General features: G+C 38.6%; 1 protein-coding gene across 1 annotated transcript in view; it reads right to left on the bottom strand.

Moving 5' to 3' along the window:
• The window catches only part of LOC128738932 (E3 ubiquitin-protein ligase AMFR-like), a 118,287-nt gene extending 105,327 nt beyond the window's left edge, over window positions 1-12,960 (bottom strand). The window contains exon 1 of the mRNA XM_053834426.1: window positions 12,509-12,960. The gene's annotated coding sequence lies outside the window, so the exon portion shown is untranslated. The remainder of the gene's footprint in view (window positions 1-12,508) is intronic.
• Window positions 12,961-17,694: the final 4,734 nt, after the last annotated feature.

Below are 17,694 nucleotides of genomic sequence, written 5' to 3'. Positions count from 1 at the left end.
AAACATAAAGTCAAACGCTATCGAGGATCACCTGGTGAAAGGCGTACCCAAATATACTGCTTTGGCACAGTTTCGAGTAACAGTAGCACGGTGAAGGTAACGGCAAAAATAGTTGTTTATCGCTGTCTCTGTGCTGCTCTGCACCTAGTCTAGGTCCGTTGCCGTTGCGGAACTTCAAAATACAATACGAGGCGAGCACCACTCATTCGTCGGTGTGGATGTACTTGTTTGTTGCATAGAGAACGGAACGGAACGGCCTGACGATGTCTAGGAGGACGTCGCCGACGGGCGAATGAGGCAGGAACGAGTGCGCTCGCTATAAATATCCTCGAGGGCAGGGAATCGGCCCAGCTGTGAGCTGCTGTGAGGGTGCTGCTGCACGCTACCACCAACAACCGGAACAAGAGAAAAAAGGCCATCCAGTGAGTGGTCGTGGTCGTGGTACGACCGACAAGAAGCGTTAAAGCACTCTCCACGGTCTCCAGCTAACCTATACGGTAGCAGCAATTCTTCTAAATCATAAATGAAGCAAGTGAATGCGGCGCAAGCTAGCTAGCCGGAGGTGGAAAAAGTCATCCCACAAAGGAAAGGATTGAGTGAAGTTGATTTTGATGACACCACAGTGACTGCCATCAGGCAGGCCAGATACAATGGGATGAGAGATGGGTGATGCATGGAGAGGGCACACTCTCTGCCGTCCGTCGTGGTTGCGGCTGCGGGTGCCGGGCGGGCTAATTCAATTAGAACGAACGACGAAACGCTTCATGCTATCGGCAAGGACGAACGGACGACAGCGGATGATAAGCGCCATGTAACGCGGAGCCGTTTCTCCTGTGTCGATAAGCGCAACCATAATAGCTTGTATTTTGTTCGTTCGTTTGTTATCTGCACCGTTCCAGTTGTGTTGATTTGCACATATCGACATCGTGACCGCGCCGGAATGAGCATCTACACGGTCCGGGGATAAACAATTTAAGAGACTAGAATAGCGCCAGTTAAACATGGTCTTAGATTGTTACTTCGTGCCATCACAGCTTGCGATACCCGAACGGTGATAAAGTTTATAGTTTTTCGGAACGGGTTTAGTTCTGGTTTTAGATCGAAAAAAGGAGATGATAACTAGCAGGAAATGTAAAATAGAACCAGTCAGCTGAATTTTTGACTGACCTTGACCAGATCTCGAACCGCGATTCTACTGGAAAGAAACCTGTTTCGAAATCGTTTCACTGTCAACGCTGGTAAAACTAGTTGTGGAAAAGTTCAAATCTAATATGCAAAATGAGTCCCCATAAATTTGCCAGCTTTCTCAAGGCAACCAAAGTTCACAGCACAGTTAGTTCCAACGTGTGTTTGGTTAAGGTTGAGTTCGACACCCACGTCTGCGGGCGGGTGTCACCATGAACTTGACAGAGAGCATAGCGTATGTTAATTTCAACTTTAATAGGTGGTTTGACTAATATTAGGTAAACAGTTAAGATTTATTTTTTCCAGGTGTTTCCAAATATCACAAACACTGGCGATGAAAGCAACATAAACTTATTGCCAGTTAATTGTTTGATTGACGAACTGAGTTGAACGCGGAACAAACAAAGTTTTGCTGAGTCACGATGAAGCCACGGCAATCGCGCGGCTGCGCCGCCGCGCAGCGAGTGGCCGACTAGAAATAACATAACTGCGAAATTGGGTTAAATTGACGCTAAAAATAATGCCGCGGAGAGAAATCTGCAGTTGCACGCCACACTCCTCCTCCTCCTGCTCCTCCTCCTCCTGCTCCTCCTCCTCCTCCTCCTCACGATCGCGTTGACTGTATACAAACATAAAACAACATGACTGTCTCAGAGACGTGCCGGAGGACCGTTATGCTGCGGCTGCCGATAAAAATTGTTCCAGATGCTGAACTGAACTGAACCTGTACAGTACGTACAGGTACGGCAGAAAGATCGATAAAGCCGGTTTGCGAAAGTAACAGTGCTAAACCGTTGCTGTTGTTGTTGTTATTGTTGTGGATAATTTCTTCCTAACTGTATAGTAAGCGGGATTGTTTTTGCACTTTCTTCTGCGACGAAGTTGTTGGCCTAGATACCGGAACATTCCGAGAAAACTGTTCACATTCAACCATTATCTTCAATCATTTTCCTAGCAGAAATAAGCCAGTTTGATCTATTCGCAAAAGACAACTTGAAAGAGAAACTAAGATCTTTGTTTCTGTCTTTAGAGACTGCAATTATAGCACTGGCGATTATCGAAGTTCGTAGTTGGCGGGGCCGTTTTTTCGATCAACGAACGACAAAGGAAGAGAAATCCTGACAAGCTCGGTTGCTAAGATCTGTGACGGATTGTTTTGTAAAATGAACGAATTTAGAACACTTCACTTCGAATTTAGATCACAGAGTTAAGTGATTGATATAGATATCATTATATACCGTGAACGTACCATATTCTGCGCAGTTAAGACATTTTTATGATTCTTCCGCTATTCTAAGTATCCTAGATTTAAATTAACACCGTGGATAGCAGCAACGTGTAGTGCTACGGTCTATAATATCTGGTAAAAAATATGGGAATTATAAGTCGACCAACAATTGAGTATTTTTTTCGTTTTGTAAACTTATCCACGGTGCCTAATTCTGCGCACTTTCTTGCACATGTTCCTAATTCTGCGCATATTTGCTCCTAATTCTGCGCACACAAAAAGTGAAAATAAATACTCTTACCATGCTTTTTATGTCTTTATACGCTGAAAGCACACAAAAAATCCGGCATTAGCCATTACCATAATTAAATCCATGATCCGGCCTTCTTGTGCTGTCCGGGTGGCAAAGGAATATTGTTATCATTTTGATTGCCTCATTTTAAATCTTTGATTCTCGATAACGTGAAGGGCGAATTGATTCGGGTTTTCTGCATACTGAACATTACACTGTAGACTAATACTAAAAATTGTGTTTTCATATAGAAACCACTTCCCCACTCTCTGACAGCCCCATGAGGTTGAACATTAAATAAAAATAGAAGACATGGTTTCATGAACTAGCGCTCGTAGGTTCGGACCCCGTGACACAGCACAGGATGCCAATCAATGCAAGTTAAAGATTCTACTTGAATTTTCATGCCTCTATACCTCAGCCATTTGGGCGAGGTTGCGTATTCTATCGCGATGTCTTCGTAGGATACATTACTGCGCAGAATTTGGAACATGAATAAAAAATCTGTGCCTAAATCTGCGCATTATTGCGTCGCATTTTTCTAAGGAAAGCATTGCATGCAATCACTCTTTTTGTCTAAAACATGACTAAAACTAATTATTCTTTCTAATTATGCTGGGTAATTTGATCATTGCAAAGAATTTCGATGATAAATTTGTTAATTTTCTAGAAGGATAATCTTAGCTTTGGTGCTAACGGCGATGTTTTCTGCCATATAAAATACTTTCAGTTTCACGTTAAATTATTTCGCTCTCAAATATTATGACCCGTTAGTGAATAATGGCGTAATATTCAACAGATATTTATAAAAAAATAACGCAATGATCATAGTTATGCACAATGTTGAAAAATACTCATATAAAGAAAAATGCGCAGAATTAGGAGCTGCGCAGAATTAGGGGCGGTCACGGTAGTACCAAACTTTACCACTACGCAGTACAGTAAACATGTTTTGCTAATTCTATTATTCAATTCAATATAATTTTATTAAGGATTTCGATACACTCAAACATATTCTCGTGATTTTTGATTTTGTTTTCTTAACCACCATAATATCGTAATATGCGTTTTATACTATGTTTACCTTTGTTTATTTTAATAACAATTTACCTCGCCTTTATTTTCTCGATTTTGAGTGAGTTGCTTCTACGGAGTACAGTTTTAACAGTTTTAATTCTTTTAATCTATACCTATAAAAACGGATTTCTGTGTGTCTGTCTGTCTGTCTGTCGGGATGTTCCTTATAGAATCAAAAACTACTGAAACAATCGGCGTGAAAATTTGCATGTAGAGGTTTTTGGGGCCAGGAAAGGTTTTAGTGATGGTTAGAGACCCCTCTAAGAGGGGGGGCTCCCATACAAATGAAACACAAATTTCTGCATAACTCGAGAACTAATCAAGCAAATAGAACAAAATTTGGCATGTGGGTGTTTTTGGAGACAAGAATTTATTCTATGGTAAATTGAGACCCCTCCCCTCTTTAGAAGGGGAATTATGACTCCTCTCCCCTTTAAGAGGGGGGGGGGCTTCCATACAAATGAAATACAAATTTCCTCATAACTCGAGAACTAATCGAGCAAATGGAACCAAATTTGGCATGTGAAGGTTTTCGAGGGTAAGTATATTTTCTATGGTAAATTAGGACCCCTCCCCATTGTAGGAGGGGGAGCTCCAGTCCAAATGAAAAACAAATTTCCTCATAACTCGAGAACTAATCAAGCAAATGGAACCAAATTTAGCATGTAGGTGTTTTTGGAGGCAAGAATTTTTTCTATGATAAATTAGGATCCCTCCCCACTTTAGGAGGGGGACTCCTATACAAATGAAATACAAATTTCCTCATAACTCGATTACTAATCAAGCAAATGGAACCAAATTTGGCCTGTGGGCCTTAGGGGGCAGAAATTTTTTCTATGATGAATTAAAACCCCTCCCCTGTTTAAGAGGGGGGACTCCCATACAAATGAAATTCAAATTTCCTTATAACTTGAGAACTAATCAAGCAAATGGAATCAAATATGGCATGTGGGAGATTTTGGAATTTATTTTATGATAGTTAGAGACCTCTCACCCCTGTGGTTGGGGGATATGGACTCTCATACAAATAAAACAGAAATTCGAAACTCAAAAACTAAACGAACTCGAGAAATTCGACTCTTCCATAAAAAATTAGTCAATAACAAGACAACAAAAACTATCTAACAACACTATCTAGTAACACTAGATCATTCAGAACGAGATGGCCGCGAGTGTTGCCGGCGACCCGCCGTCGGAAGCGCCGCCCACTGGGGGGAGGCAACTCCCCGCAGAAATCACTACTGTCTAGGTTTATTTGTTTTCCTAGGTCTACCTGGGTTTCCTGGAACGAGCGACAGCGAGTAAGGAGAGGATCGCGAAATGGTACTTTCCACAAAAAAGTTTTCCGTGAAATGGTACATTCCGCTTAAGGTTTTTCGCAAAATGATATTCGGCGAAATGTTGTACAATTATGGCGAATATTACTATCCGCTTTCTGGCTATGCAATGAGGGGACAGAGGAGCTGTTTTGTACTTTACTGTGAGGAAAAATTGCAAATTTGTATATTAAACTACCCATTCCTGGTAACTAATAAGCATTAACATAAGCAGCAAATCAGCGTATCTGGCATTTTATAATGCACGTTGTTGTATATTAGCTTTTTGACTGCATAGGTGTTGTAAATTGGCATCCAAAATTGTATTCAAATTCTTCGTGTCGGTAATTAGCTGTAAATTAGCATTGTCAGCACTATAAGAAGGTAATCAGTGAAGTAGCTGTATATTTTGCCAAAATAGCATTTAAGTGATGATGATGATGATGATGGTCCGGCCACATACCCCTTCAAAGGTTTGAGCAAGACGATATATCTGTAAGATAATAATAATTATAACAATTTAAACCAGTTATTCAAATAAAAAACAAAACGACCTGGTTTACCATACAGGTATAGGTAATCAAAATTTTAAAAAATCATTATATCTGTATTCCGCGCGCGAGAGTCAAACTTTTGTAGACTGCTCTTGTATTATTTTTAATTACTATAACATGAAAGTAAAATCCATCATCACCATCGTGGTGAACATAGTAGTTACAGTGTTATGACAAAAATGAAAAAATGCATAAATTTAAAAACATAAATACAGTTTAAATTTCAAACACAATGAGATAATTCATAAAATACTGCGTCAATTACAATCTTCTGTTCCTTAAATAAAATAAATAATCCTAATAATAATAAATTAGTAAATAATCTTAAAACAAAATGGACCATAAAAAATTTTAGTTGTTTTATTCAAAACTTCGTCAATAAATCAATAAATGAGTCTTAAAAGGCTGCTTTTACGTGTGAAATACATAGCCTTTTAAACTCTGCAAGTGTTGACGCACGTTTAATGTGTCTTGGCATCGAATTGAAAACATTTATTCCTTTGTAAAATAGTGAATTCTGTGAACCACATGACAAGAAATTCGGTGTTCTTATTTCATCTGCGTTCCTTGTATTATATCTATGAAAGTCTCTTCCTCTTTCAATTCGAGTACACAAATATTGAGGCAGCAAACCATTGATTACTTTAAAAATGAACACCATAGTCAAATAAACAACTCGCTGCTTCACTGACAACCATTGCAAAACGTCCAGCATCAATATCGAAGAAGTAAATCGGTTACATCTTAAAATTAAACGCATTATTTTATTCTCTAAGCGCTGTAGTCTCACTATTTGTGTTTCGTTAGCCAAAAATAAAATGGAAGGGCAAAAGTCTAGGTGGGGAGAGATGATTGATTTGTATAGCTCTATTTTGCTCCAAATTGTTAATTCGTTTTTCAATCGGCATAAAATTCATACTTCTTGGCAATTTTTTTGATGACATTGTCAATGAGAGCTTTGAGCTTTAGTTTGTCATCAATAATCACGCCAAGATATTTAATCTCCTGAACGCGCTCAATTGCCTCATCATCAATCATAACTGAGACATTTTCATCTAATCGACTGCGCGAAATCACCATAACTTTAGTTTTAGTTATGTTTAATTTCAATTGCTTATATTTCAACCATCTACCAAGAGAACGCAAATCTTCATTCAAGTGTAAAACGGCTTCGTGCAAATCTTTAGCTGCAATGAACAACACAGTGTCGTCTGCAAAAAGATTAATATCGCAAAAATGCAAAACGCGGCGCATGTCATTAATATACAAATATAATAAACAAAAGTGGCCCTAATACACTTCCTTGTGGCACACCAAGATTGTTTCCCACTGGAATAGATACGAAATCATTAAAAGCAGTCCTCTGACCTATCAGACAAATCACTTTCAAACCATTTTAGTGCGGTACTCGTAATTCCAAAGCGCTTGATTGTTCTCAACAATAAGGGCCTTGAAATTGTTTCAAAAGCGCGTTTTAGATCCAAGAAAACAGCAACTATTGTGTCCTTCTGCTCTAAGTAGTCCTTCCATTTTGCTAATACCAAGTTCAATGCGGTTTCACAAGAATGGCCTTCTCGATAACCCGATTGTTCCGGAATCAACAGGGAATTCGTACTCAAATATTCCAGCAGCTGACCTTTAACAGCAAGCTCTAGGATTTTTTCTAAAGTGTGCAGCATGTTGATGGGACGAAACTCTTCGGCTTTAATCGTTCCAGCAACTTTTTGTATCGGAACATCCAACGATTCTTTCCACACTTGAGGAACATGGCCAATTTGCAAAGATTCGTTAATCAGGACCAACAAGGTGTGACCAATGACATGAAAGCAATCTTGAATAACCTTAGCATTCACGTTATCTACGCCAGCCGTTCTTTCTAATGAAAAGCAAATAATCCTAAGTTCATCTAATGTAATTGGATGAAATCTTTCAAATCTACAATTATTATTAGTTGGTTGTTTTATTTCATCAGGTTCATCGACCAATTCAATGGATTGATTGATCAACGAAACACTATCGACGAAATAATCATTAACCCCTCTAAGGTCTACATCATTTTTAGCACCGCAAAATTTACTAAAATGGCCATAACTTTTTTATCTTTTAATATTTTTTCACCAAATTTGGGAATTTTGCCGAAAATATTTTCTATTTTCATAATATCTATAGATAATGGCCATATGTCATACGGCCCCGGAGTTATTCCGGAGTTCCTTGGGGGACCGAGATATGGCTTTTTTAGATAAAGTTGCCAAATATCTAAAATTTGTTTGAAATCTGTTGATTTTTGTAAACATATCATCGACTGTGGATATATCAGTTACTTTGCCGCAGTTATGAGCCATGGTGCGCGCCATCTGGATCCGGGGGGACACTATGAATCCGAAACCGGTTCCCGTAACGGGACATTTCAGCATCAGTAAAGCATGTCGTGTCGCATATCAAAAAACATCAGCATTCAATAAAATAGCGATTGGTGATAATCTCATGTCTCTCAGAGGCCGTATGACCGGTTCCGGGTCAAGAAATGTCTCTAGCCAATTTTCTAGAATTTCAACAACACGCTGGTTGCTAGAACTGGGAAAATGATACAAAACATCCCATCCCATGCCACGCACAACTGTAATGCCCAAGAACCAGTTGCCATCAATCACTTCATTAAGACAAAGGTTGAATTGAACTGATTCTCTGACATAAATAGCAACACCGCACAAGTAGCATTTAAGGCAACTTGAATGCTTATTGGCCTACATTTGAATAGCATTAATGATGCTTATTGGTTACCTGGGATGCGTAACCAGTTACGTTACGTAACTGCCAAAATGAATCATCTAAGGTTGAACTCCTCAGAAACTTCCAAACTTGAGATTGTGACAAAGATCATCCGAGATTCATGATTTATGTACAACACAGGTTAATTTGTGGCAATACGAAGTTTGTTGGGTCAGCTAGTAAATAATAAAAATGGTAATAAAAGCAGCTGCTAGGTTGCCCATAAATGCGATTTTTTTCGTGCCACGGTCAGTTTGTTGATGTTTTGTGACATGAAAGTTAGAAAATTTTAACGCGCCGGTTATGTTTGCTAGATTATTGAAAAATTTAATAAATAAAAAAAATTCTATAATTTCATAAAGAAGTTGATAACTACCAAATTTTTAACAAATTGCGGCAAAAAGCCGTTTACATGTCAAAACATTTATTTAACACTTACCGAATTGTAAAAAAACATATTTATAAACACCCATATGCAATTGGCTACAATTTCAAAAGTAATCCAAACTGTCCTGTTCGCCATTATTTCAATGGTTCTATCTAAATCAACTAGAAAGCGCTTATTAGACTAACATTTATTGCACAAGACAAAGAAAATTCATCCAACAGGGCGATAAGTTCAGCTATACTTATTGCATTCTTGAAGAAGACAAGTTACGCTTGAATAAGAATTGTTTGAATTACTTCAGGGCACCAAGTTTTTTGCAAGATTACCATTCTAGTATAAACAAAGAAAACGTCACCGAAGTGTCTTTGTAACGTGTTGTTTGTGCTGGAGACTCATATGCTTGTATTGAGCTCAATATTTTTAAAGTTTAGCAGTCATGTTGATTATCAATATAAATTTATTTTAAAAATTAAAAGAGGACTGCACGACAATGCGTCCATGCGTAAAGTTTAATCTACAGAATTTTTAATGTACTTTATCTTTACTATCCCTTTTAGAAAATATGCGATCCTTCCGGGGACCAAACGTCGACTCGGACCACTATCTCGTAGTAAGCAAGATCCGCGCCCGGTTGTCCAACATATTCAAATCGAAGCCAACGAGGAAGATACGACTGAACATTCGGCGGTTATCAGCGAAAGGAGTTACTGCAGAGTACCCTCGGAAGACGGATGAGCGGTTCGGTGAACATCACGGAGAGAACCTGAACGAACAGTAGAGACACATCCACGACGCGATCAGTACTACAGCGCGGGAAGTGAGGCTTCTTTAGTACGATCAACGGAATCAGGAACCAGACCGTGCCAATTCCTGTTATGTGCAACGACATGAAAGGGAACCTGATTACCGAAAGATCGGAGGTGGTTAGGAGTTGGAAACAACATTCCGATGCATTGTTGAATGGTGAATAAGATGGAGCCGTCAACAGAAGTAGGATAACGATTATAAGGATGATGGACACGCTATGGATCCACTAATTTTGGACGAGTTTAGGAAAGCAGTGATAGAGCTGAAAACGGCAAAGCAGCTGGAAAGGACGGCATCCCTGCCGAACTTTTGTAAGTCGGGAGCGAATGGCTGTATTGTGCAATCCATCAGGTTATACTAAAAGTATGGACTGAGGAGGAATTACTTACGGACTGGTTGGAAGGTCTCATATTTACAAAAAGGGCCATCGACTCTCCTCAACTCTGCATACAAAAATTCTCTCCCGCATCCTGTTCCTCAGACTGAGGCCGCTGCAGGAAACCTTTGATGGCGAAGACCAGTACGGTTTTCGAGAGGGACGCTCCACGACGGACCAAATGTTCATCGTGCGACAGATCCTCGATAAATTCAACGGGAATTCAACTTGCAGACTCACCATTTGTTTATAGACTTCAAGGCAGCGTACGATTCAGTTAAACGAAATGAGCGATTATGCTTGAACATGGGTTTCCAACTGATTGGCTCTGGCTCTAGCTCTGGTTCTGGCACTGGCTCTGGCTCTGACTCTGAGGTAGTCTTGGTTAGTCTTGATTCAAACTTTGCACACTTCTGCCGCAAAATTTAAATTTGCAGCGAGCCATATCGGTTTCTAATTGTAGTCGAGATGCCAGATTTTGAAAAATAACTGCCAGCCTTTGTGTAAATGGCGGCTTAAATAATACCGAACGGTAAAAATAATTTTCACAGCAACTATCATGAAGCCGTATGTCGAAAATAATTTTTGCAGCTGCAGTTTGATAATAAAAGTTGGACAGTTTACAGGATCTTCTAATTTAGTGGTCGATTACGAAGCTGATGTGCGATGAACTACAGACTGTTCCAAGTAGCTCAGAGCTGAATCAAGTAAAATAATTTCGTAGCTACTAATTTAAAGTAACCAGATTATTTATAAACGAACGCGGAACATAGTGGATGACAATAAAGAAGAAAGTTGTTTCTACAGAGGCTGACAAATTTATGCAGGGGCAATTAAATACAAATTTACATGCATTTTAATGTCTGGTCAGCGTTTATTTCAATTGTAAGTGAGCATGCTGCTGATGTTCTATTAAATGAAACCGACGATTGACATTTCGTCATCTTATGTCAAGTCTGCACAATGCCGAACTGATCACAGATTTTTGCGAAAAATAAATTCACCATAACGAGTTATTGGAGGCTATTTAGGGTTACAAAACCAAACCACAGGTTGACTTGAGGCAGAGGCACTGCAGCCTCAGCTTGGCCTTTATTATCATACTCCTTGCTGAAAGTCACAAAAATGCTTGGATCTGCTATTTGAAATCTCCAAGACTGCATTCTGTCAAATTCAACCAAATGGAATGCAGGTGTATTTGGAACTCACCGGGATCACGAAGATCAACGTCTGAACCAAATACTTGTTGTTAAAACCAGATCGAACTGTATTTCTAAAGAAGTTCTGCAAACAAGAGGAAACGTCTCGGCGAAGAAACAACGCAAAAATTGCAAATTTTCGCAAAACGCCGCCAGCCAACGGTGGCGTCTTAGTTTGATACTAAACCATAAACCGAAATGAAAGTGGAACGAACCGGTCGATTGGGATCTACAAAAATAACACAGACAGCAGAGGCTCGTTGGTGCCGTAGCTTAAGCTTCAACTTATTCAACAGCCAAGCTAAAGTTGACGAGCTAATCGACGAGCAGTGGAGATCCTTAATTTTATTGCTTTGTTCTGCCGTAAGAGAATGCAAAGAATATAAATTCGAAGAAGAAAAAATGACCACCTTAATTACTGATTCTTCGTAGTCAGTTTCCGCATTGCAGGTGTAGCCTTTAGTATCAATAAAAAAACGAAGAAATTAAAGTAGAAGTTAAGTTGCACTCTTTTTTCTTAATTAAGGATGTTTTAAGAAATGTTGGTAATACTTGATGTTAAACATTTTTCAAAAGCTTTAGTAACGTTTCCTATTCGGAATAAGTTTTGATTTTAACCTAAGAAAAATTTAATTAACAATAAAAAATAAAATGCCAAATGTACCAGACCACATCTAGAAGACACCAAGTAAAAATATCATTAAAGTGTTGAATCACACACCACAGAGCTTTTTAGAATTGTTTGCTTCGGTTACAACTGCTGTCAGTTCATTGGTACTACACAGTCTATTCCACAGCTTCAAGCTACAATTATTTAAAGAAATGCAAATATAATCAGCTATCTGCATCTTACAGTGTACCTATTACCTAACATAAAAAATATCCCGTCTAGAATTTAATAAGACATCTCACTATGAACCGTGCAATAACCTGACATTATATGCTTATGAGGTGATGTTTTATCTTCTATTTCACCTCGGTTTCTACTAACAGAAACAACCTGCTTTCACGTAGCTATTGTTCCTCACGATACTACCTGGGGCACTAAGGTGTAAGTTCACATCACAACCATGTTTGCATGAAAAAATATAATTACTTCGTTTCAATAGTCTGTCTATACGGTATTGCAGCCCTTCTTTTCAAACTGTTAAGTCACCACTGTATTTCCCATCGTACCCCAAAAAGAACGCAAGCAAAAATCAATTTCGAGCTATTGAATCAGCATGAATATACATAACATCGCTCTCTAGGATGGATTTCAGTATAAAACAATCCCAAAATAAGGGCGATTACTAGCGTACAGAAGTGTTTTACCTTTCGAATACCGCATAACTCGAACAAACGATGATCTTCCTTGTGCAGGACTCGGCAGTTTCTTATTTCTCAAAAATTGAATACCATTCAAATTGACCGAAGGGAAAAAAACACCTCCACACAATTTCACAACTTGGTTCGGAAACGTTTGCCCGTTCACTTCCACAGCGCAATACGCGAATTTCTTCCGGGAGATTTTTTCCAGTAACACCTTCCACTGTATCTCGGTTTATCCCACTTTTGCGGAATCGTTAATCGGCGAAAGATTATCACTATTATTTTCGTCGCAAAGTCCGCTGCTGCTGGCTGCAAATCTGCAGAACGATTTATCGCGATTTTTGCACCTTCTCACCCGTGTCCGTGTCCGTGTTCGCTCGATGGCTGACAGCTCTATAGCCAGCCAGCCTCTAGAAATGAAAATATACCGTCGTCGCGCGCACACACCCGTTGCCGTGTCAGTGACAACACAGAATGAATGAATCCGGCCGAGGCTCCCGTGTCGAAACCCCGCACACGCAATTCATCTACCTATAAACCTATGTGACGGGACGGACGACGAGCAAAAGCAAAATTACGCCAGAGGATGTTTGTGAAGTCGCGGTTGTTTGTGTCGGCAAAACCGACCGTACGGCCGTGTGTGAGTGAATGGCCCACGAGTTCATTTTGCCGTTTGACAGCGGTAAATTTTCCATTGGAACGATACGGAAAATGGAATGCTGTACTTATGAGACGTTGAGGTGCAGGGATGTAGTCAGTGTAGTTTGTCACTTTTAAATATGAATTTAGAAGAAATATACTTCATTATCAATTACATTGTATATGTGGGCCTTTTGAACTTTGGTATTTTATTCATAGACGTCAAAATATTTTCACACACGCAATTTTCTCTAGTTGCTTTGAATTGTAATCGCTTCTTCAGTTACACTACTATAGCTGATTCCTCAGCTTCGGTTTAGATATTTTGTATATCATCGAGTACCAAGAATGAATGAGTGTGCTAAATTTGTCAACGATTTAGTTATTATGAGGCGCTAAAGATTTGTGGGTCCTAAGATACTTCCTTGGGGCACACCTGCAGGGATGTTAAATATTTGTGAACTGAAACTCTGCCAAGCAGATAACTTCTGATGATCTTGATAAGATGCATTGGAGAATTATATCGATGCAGCTTGAACACCTGGCCGTCGTGCCACACATTATCGGAAGCCATTGCACAGTGGTCCTGCAGCGAAAATTAAGTGGAAAGTTTTTTGTGGTTCAAAATAGCTCCCTACAATGTTCAACAAAGTTGTTCAACTCTAAAACACAATTAATGTGAATTCAACGGCCCAATTCCAGTTTGGCTTGTAAACACATAACACATAATAACTTTTTGTAGAAAAGAGATAGAAGGATAATTTCTTCGACAAACTTGTAACTAAAGATTATATAAGTAACTTTGTCAAAGACATAGTAGGCGTATTTTTTATAGTTTCTATCTCACAGGACGTTTTATGTAAAGTACCCATGCCTTTGCTTTGCAAACAATAGGTACTAATTTATTTGAGAGATTCACATTAGCGTACCACTGCCAGGAGGATTCTAATGTCGGGAATACTGCTCGGAAATTTTTTAGCGAGTGGAAAATCGTTTGTTCCATTACTGGACTGAACTGTGAAATCCAAAACAGCTGGTGCAGATAGAAAACAGATGTTATATCTGAAATTCGAAGACTATTTTACGTAACAATCAGAAGAAATTATGTCATTGTACGACAATTTTCTTTTGCACTATTGACTTGGCTCTAATCGTCTTATTAGAAGAAGATATTAGGAAATGCTGCATTATGGAAAATGGCCAAACATGGAATAATTAAACTGAAATTACTCTAGTTAGAGAAAAAACCAGTTTTTTATTTTCACATATGTTTGAAATAAAATTTCAAGCCTTCAAAAACGGCCAAGGTTGATTTTTTCCATTTGCCACTTTTTGAGATATTCTATCCTGAAAAAGACTAAAAAACACAGGAAAACCGTTAGAACTCGTTATACGTAGGTGTTATCAACATACAATGTTTTACAAAAATAACGTCTTTTGATAAGAGAAATAAGTTTGTAAAACATTATGATGCAATAAAACCATTAAATTTGAAGTAATTAGCGAAAAAGTGATTTTTGACAGGTCTTTCCATAAAACGCCCTGTGAGATAGAAACTGTAAAAAATACGCCTACTATGTCTTTGGCAAAGTTACTTATATAATTTTTAGTTACAACTTTGTCGAAGAAATTATCCTTCTATCTCATTTCTACAAAAAGTTATTATGTGTTATGTGTTTACAAGCCAAACTGGAGCTTAGCCGTTAATTTCATATTAATTGTCTTTTAGAGTTGAAGAAATTTGCTGAACATTGCAGGGAGCTTTTATAATCGCTTAAAATGCTTAAAAGTAAAAGAGGTTTGTACATTGTCAATTTTGTAAGGTGACTTATGCCGCCTATTAGCAGCATTTGGCGAAGGCCAAAGTAGACCCGTTGTCCTGCTTGAATACGCCGCTCGATCTCCTTATTTAGGTTGTTGGGATCTCCTTATTTAGGTTATTTAGGTCCGGGGCTACCAGCGATCCCACATACACGAGCTCATCTACCACTTCTGGTTCGTCGCCGTCAACAATTTCCGTCCGCGTAAAAGGCACGTTCGTCTCCTTTGGTCGGTATTAAATCAGACCGGACCAAGTCGCAAAATTTAAAAGAATGAGTTAATGACAGCAAACGATCAAGAATTCAAGAACAGCCAGAGTTATGAGATGATTTCGAACAATTGATAGCTACAAACCATACAGAGCAGCAAACTTTGAACACATTTTTCTCGAAATAAGAATTTTGTCACTTGGCTCGGTCTGACATAACAGCGACCATTTGAACCTCTATCATTCATGTATAAGGTACGTAAAACAGACTTTATGTCTATTTATATGGATTACCGAAAAGCATTCAAATTTACAAGTGGCCGGGGGACAACAGGAGGGGGAGTTGACAAAGAGTAGATAATGCAGTAAATAAATACAAAGAAAAGTTACTAATACAAATACAAATACAAGTGGCAGAGAAGCCAAGAGTCCTCGAGTAAGATCAGGCAATCAGCTAGTTAGTTATAATTTCATGTTTTATTCGTGTAGACGTAGTAGGCTAATAAATTTATGTGAATGAATGTAAAAATATGAACACAAACAGAATCGGCGTTTAGGCCGGCAAACCCGTGCGGTCGCACAGAGCCTCGCCCTTCGGGGGGGCTCGCTTGGTGATGACTAGAGAAAAATGTTAAAAAAGTCTAGTGGATAATCCCTGGCTGTTCAGAAATATTTGCATGATTTCCATTGAATTCCTTTCTCTTTCATTTAAATGCAAAGTGTAAAGTGTTTTAAAAACTAATACAACCCTAAGGGTTGTACGAAAGGGTGACGATCAAAGACTAATGTAAACTGCATTTCTGGCATGTGTATGTTTATAAGAATCTGTGAGTGCCATTGTTTATGTGAATGTTTAAAAGAGAAGAGCGAAATATTCAGATTTAATACTTCATTTAATGCAAATGGTGGCTTTGAAAATACGTGGACGGGGGTTCATAAGTACAATGCCTGCAACCTTTGAGCCATAGAAATTTCTTTTAAAAATCACTTGTGTGCATCATAAAGGTTGAAATGGTAATGAATTATTAAAAAACCCCACATGCCAAATTTTGATTAGTTCTAGAGTTATGAGGAAATTTGTATTTCATTTGCATGGGAGCCCCCCTTCTTAGAAGAAGAAGGGTTCTCAGTACACCATAGAAAAACATCTTACCTCCAAAAACCCCCACAAGCCAATTTTGGTTCCTTTTACTCGAATAGTTCTCGAGTTATGAGGAAATTTGAATATTATTTATATGGGGCCCCCCTTCTAAAGAGGAGAGGAGTCTTCATTTACCTTAGAAAAACTTCTTGACTTCTGAAACCCCCACATGCTAAATTTGGTTCCATTTGCTTGATTAGTTCTCGAGTTTCGAGGAAAGTTTTGTTTCATTTGTATAGGAGCACCCCCCCCCCCCCTCCTCTTAAACCCCCCTTGAAATTGCTCTCTTAGCCCCCTAAAAAATTGCTGGCCTTTTATCTATCCAACGACAAATAAATTGTTCAGTTTCGTTCAGTAGTTTAGTACTTTTTAGCATTTGAAATCTTTCATTCAAACGTTACACTTCTATTTTCGTTTTCACAAAGTGCTACCCAGTCCCAGTATAGTATACAAAGACGTAATGCTACGTCAAAAATCGATGAAATCAGGCCTAGCTGCTTTAAAGTAGGTCATTACATCATGTGTCAAACGGCTCGACTCAGCCTGCACGCCGATTGTTTATGGAGGTTTTGAACCAATGAAAATCCAGAAAATAGATATTGTAATGTCCGAGCTCATCAACCTTTTTCGAGACAGTTACGCTTTGAAACTAGCACTGTCTAGCCGGTAGTACCGGTAGTACCGAAACCGGTAATACCGACCAATGTTTGGATACCCAAGTACCGGTTTTGGAAAGGCAAAAGGATCTTAGAACATACCGGTATTACCGGTATTTCCGGTATTTTCTAAGATCTTAGTTTTTTTAAACTCCTTATTCGAAGAAGGACAAAGTTTGATAGAAAATTGTAAAACTGATTGAAAAACAACTTAGTGTTAATGCTGATGAGATTCTTCGGCTACTAACCAAGAAGAGATTAAAACTGTGGGTCATATAATTATAGCTCTTGAAACCGTTTAAGGCACAGTAGAGCATCTTTGCTGTAAAAATGTTTCATTATATGAGCCAGACGACGTGTTTCAATTTATTTTTGAACAACTTGATATTTGAAAGCCACCAAATTATTCAAAGCAAATAACGAATTTTGGAAACAAGATCAGGACCCAGCAACATCACTTACAATAGTAAATCGTCACTTAACGATGAAGTAATAAGGCTTCGATTTCAACTGAAGCAGCGCCGCTTCGTTTCAAAACTGACTTTAAACAGCGTCAATGAAATGGTTTTCACTTCATCATGACAACTGGTTTTAACGTTTCATTTGTAATTTTCTATCAAATATTCAGTAGAAGACCACTAAGAATGCAATTGAATTTAATTTGAGTAACATTTTCTACAATTTAACGCATTTTATGATTAACCTACTCAACATCGACAAATCG

This window comes from Sabethes cyaneus, chromosome 2 (assembly GCF_943734655.1).
Source record: "Sabethes cyaneus chromosome 2, idSabCyanKW18_F2, whole genome shotgun sequence".
Taxonomy (NCBI): Eukaryota; Metazoa; Arthropoda; class Insecta; order Diptera; family Culicidae; genus Sabethes; species Sabethes cyaneus.
Note: the sequence above shows the minus strand (reverse complement) of the source record. Positions and strands in the feature narration are given on the sequence as shown.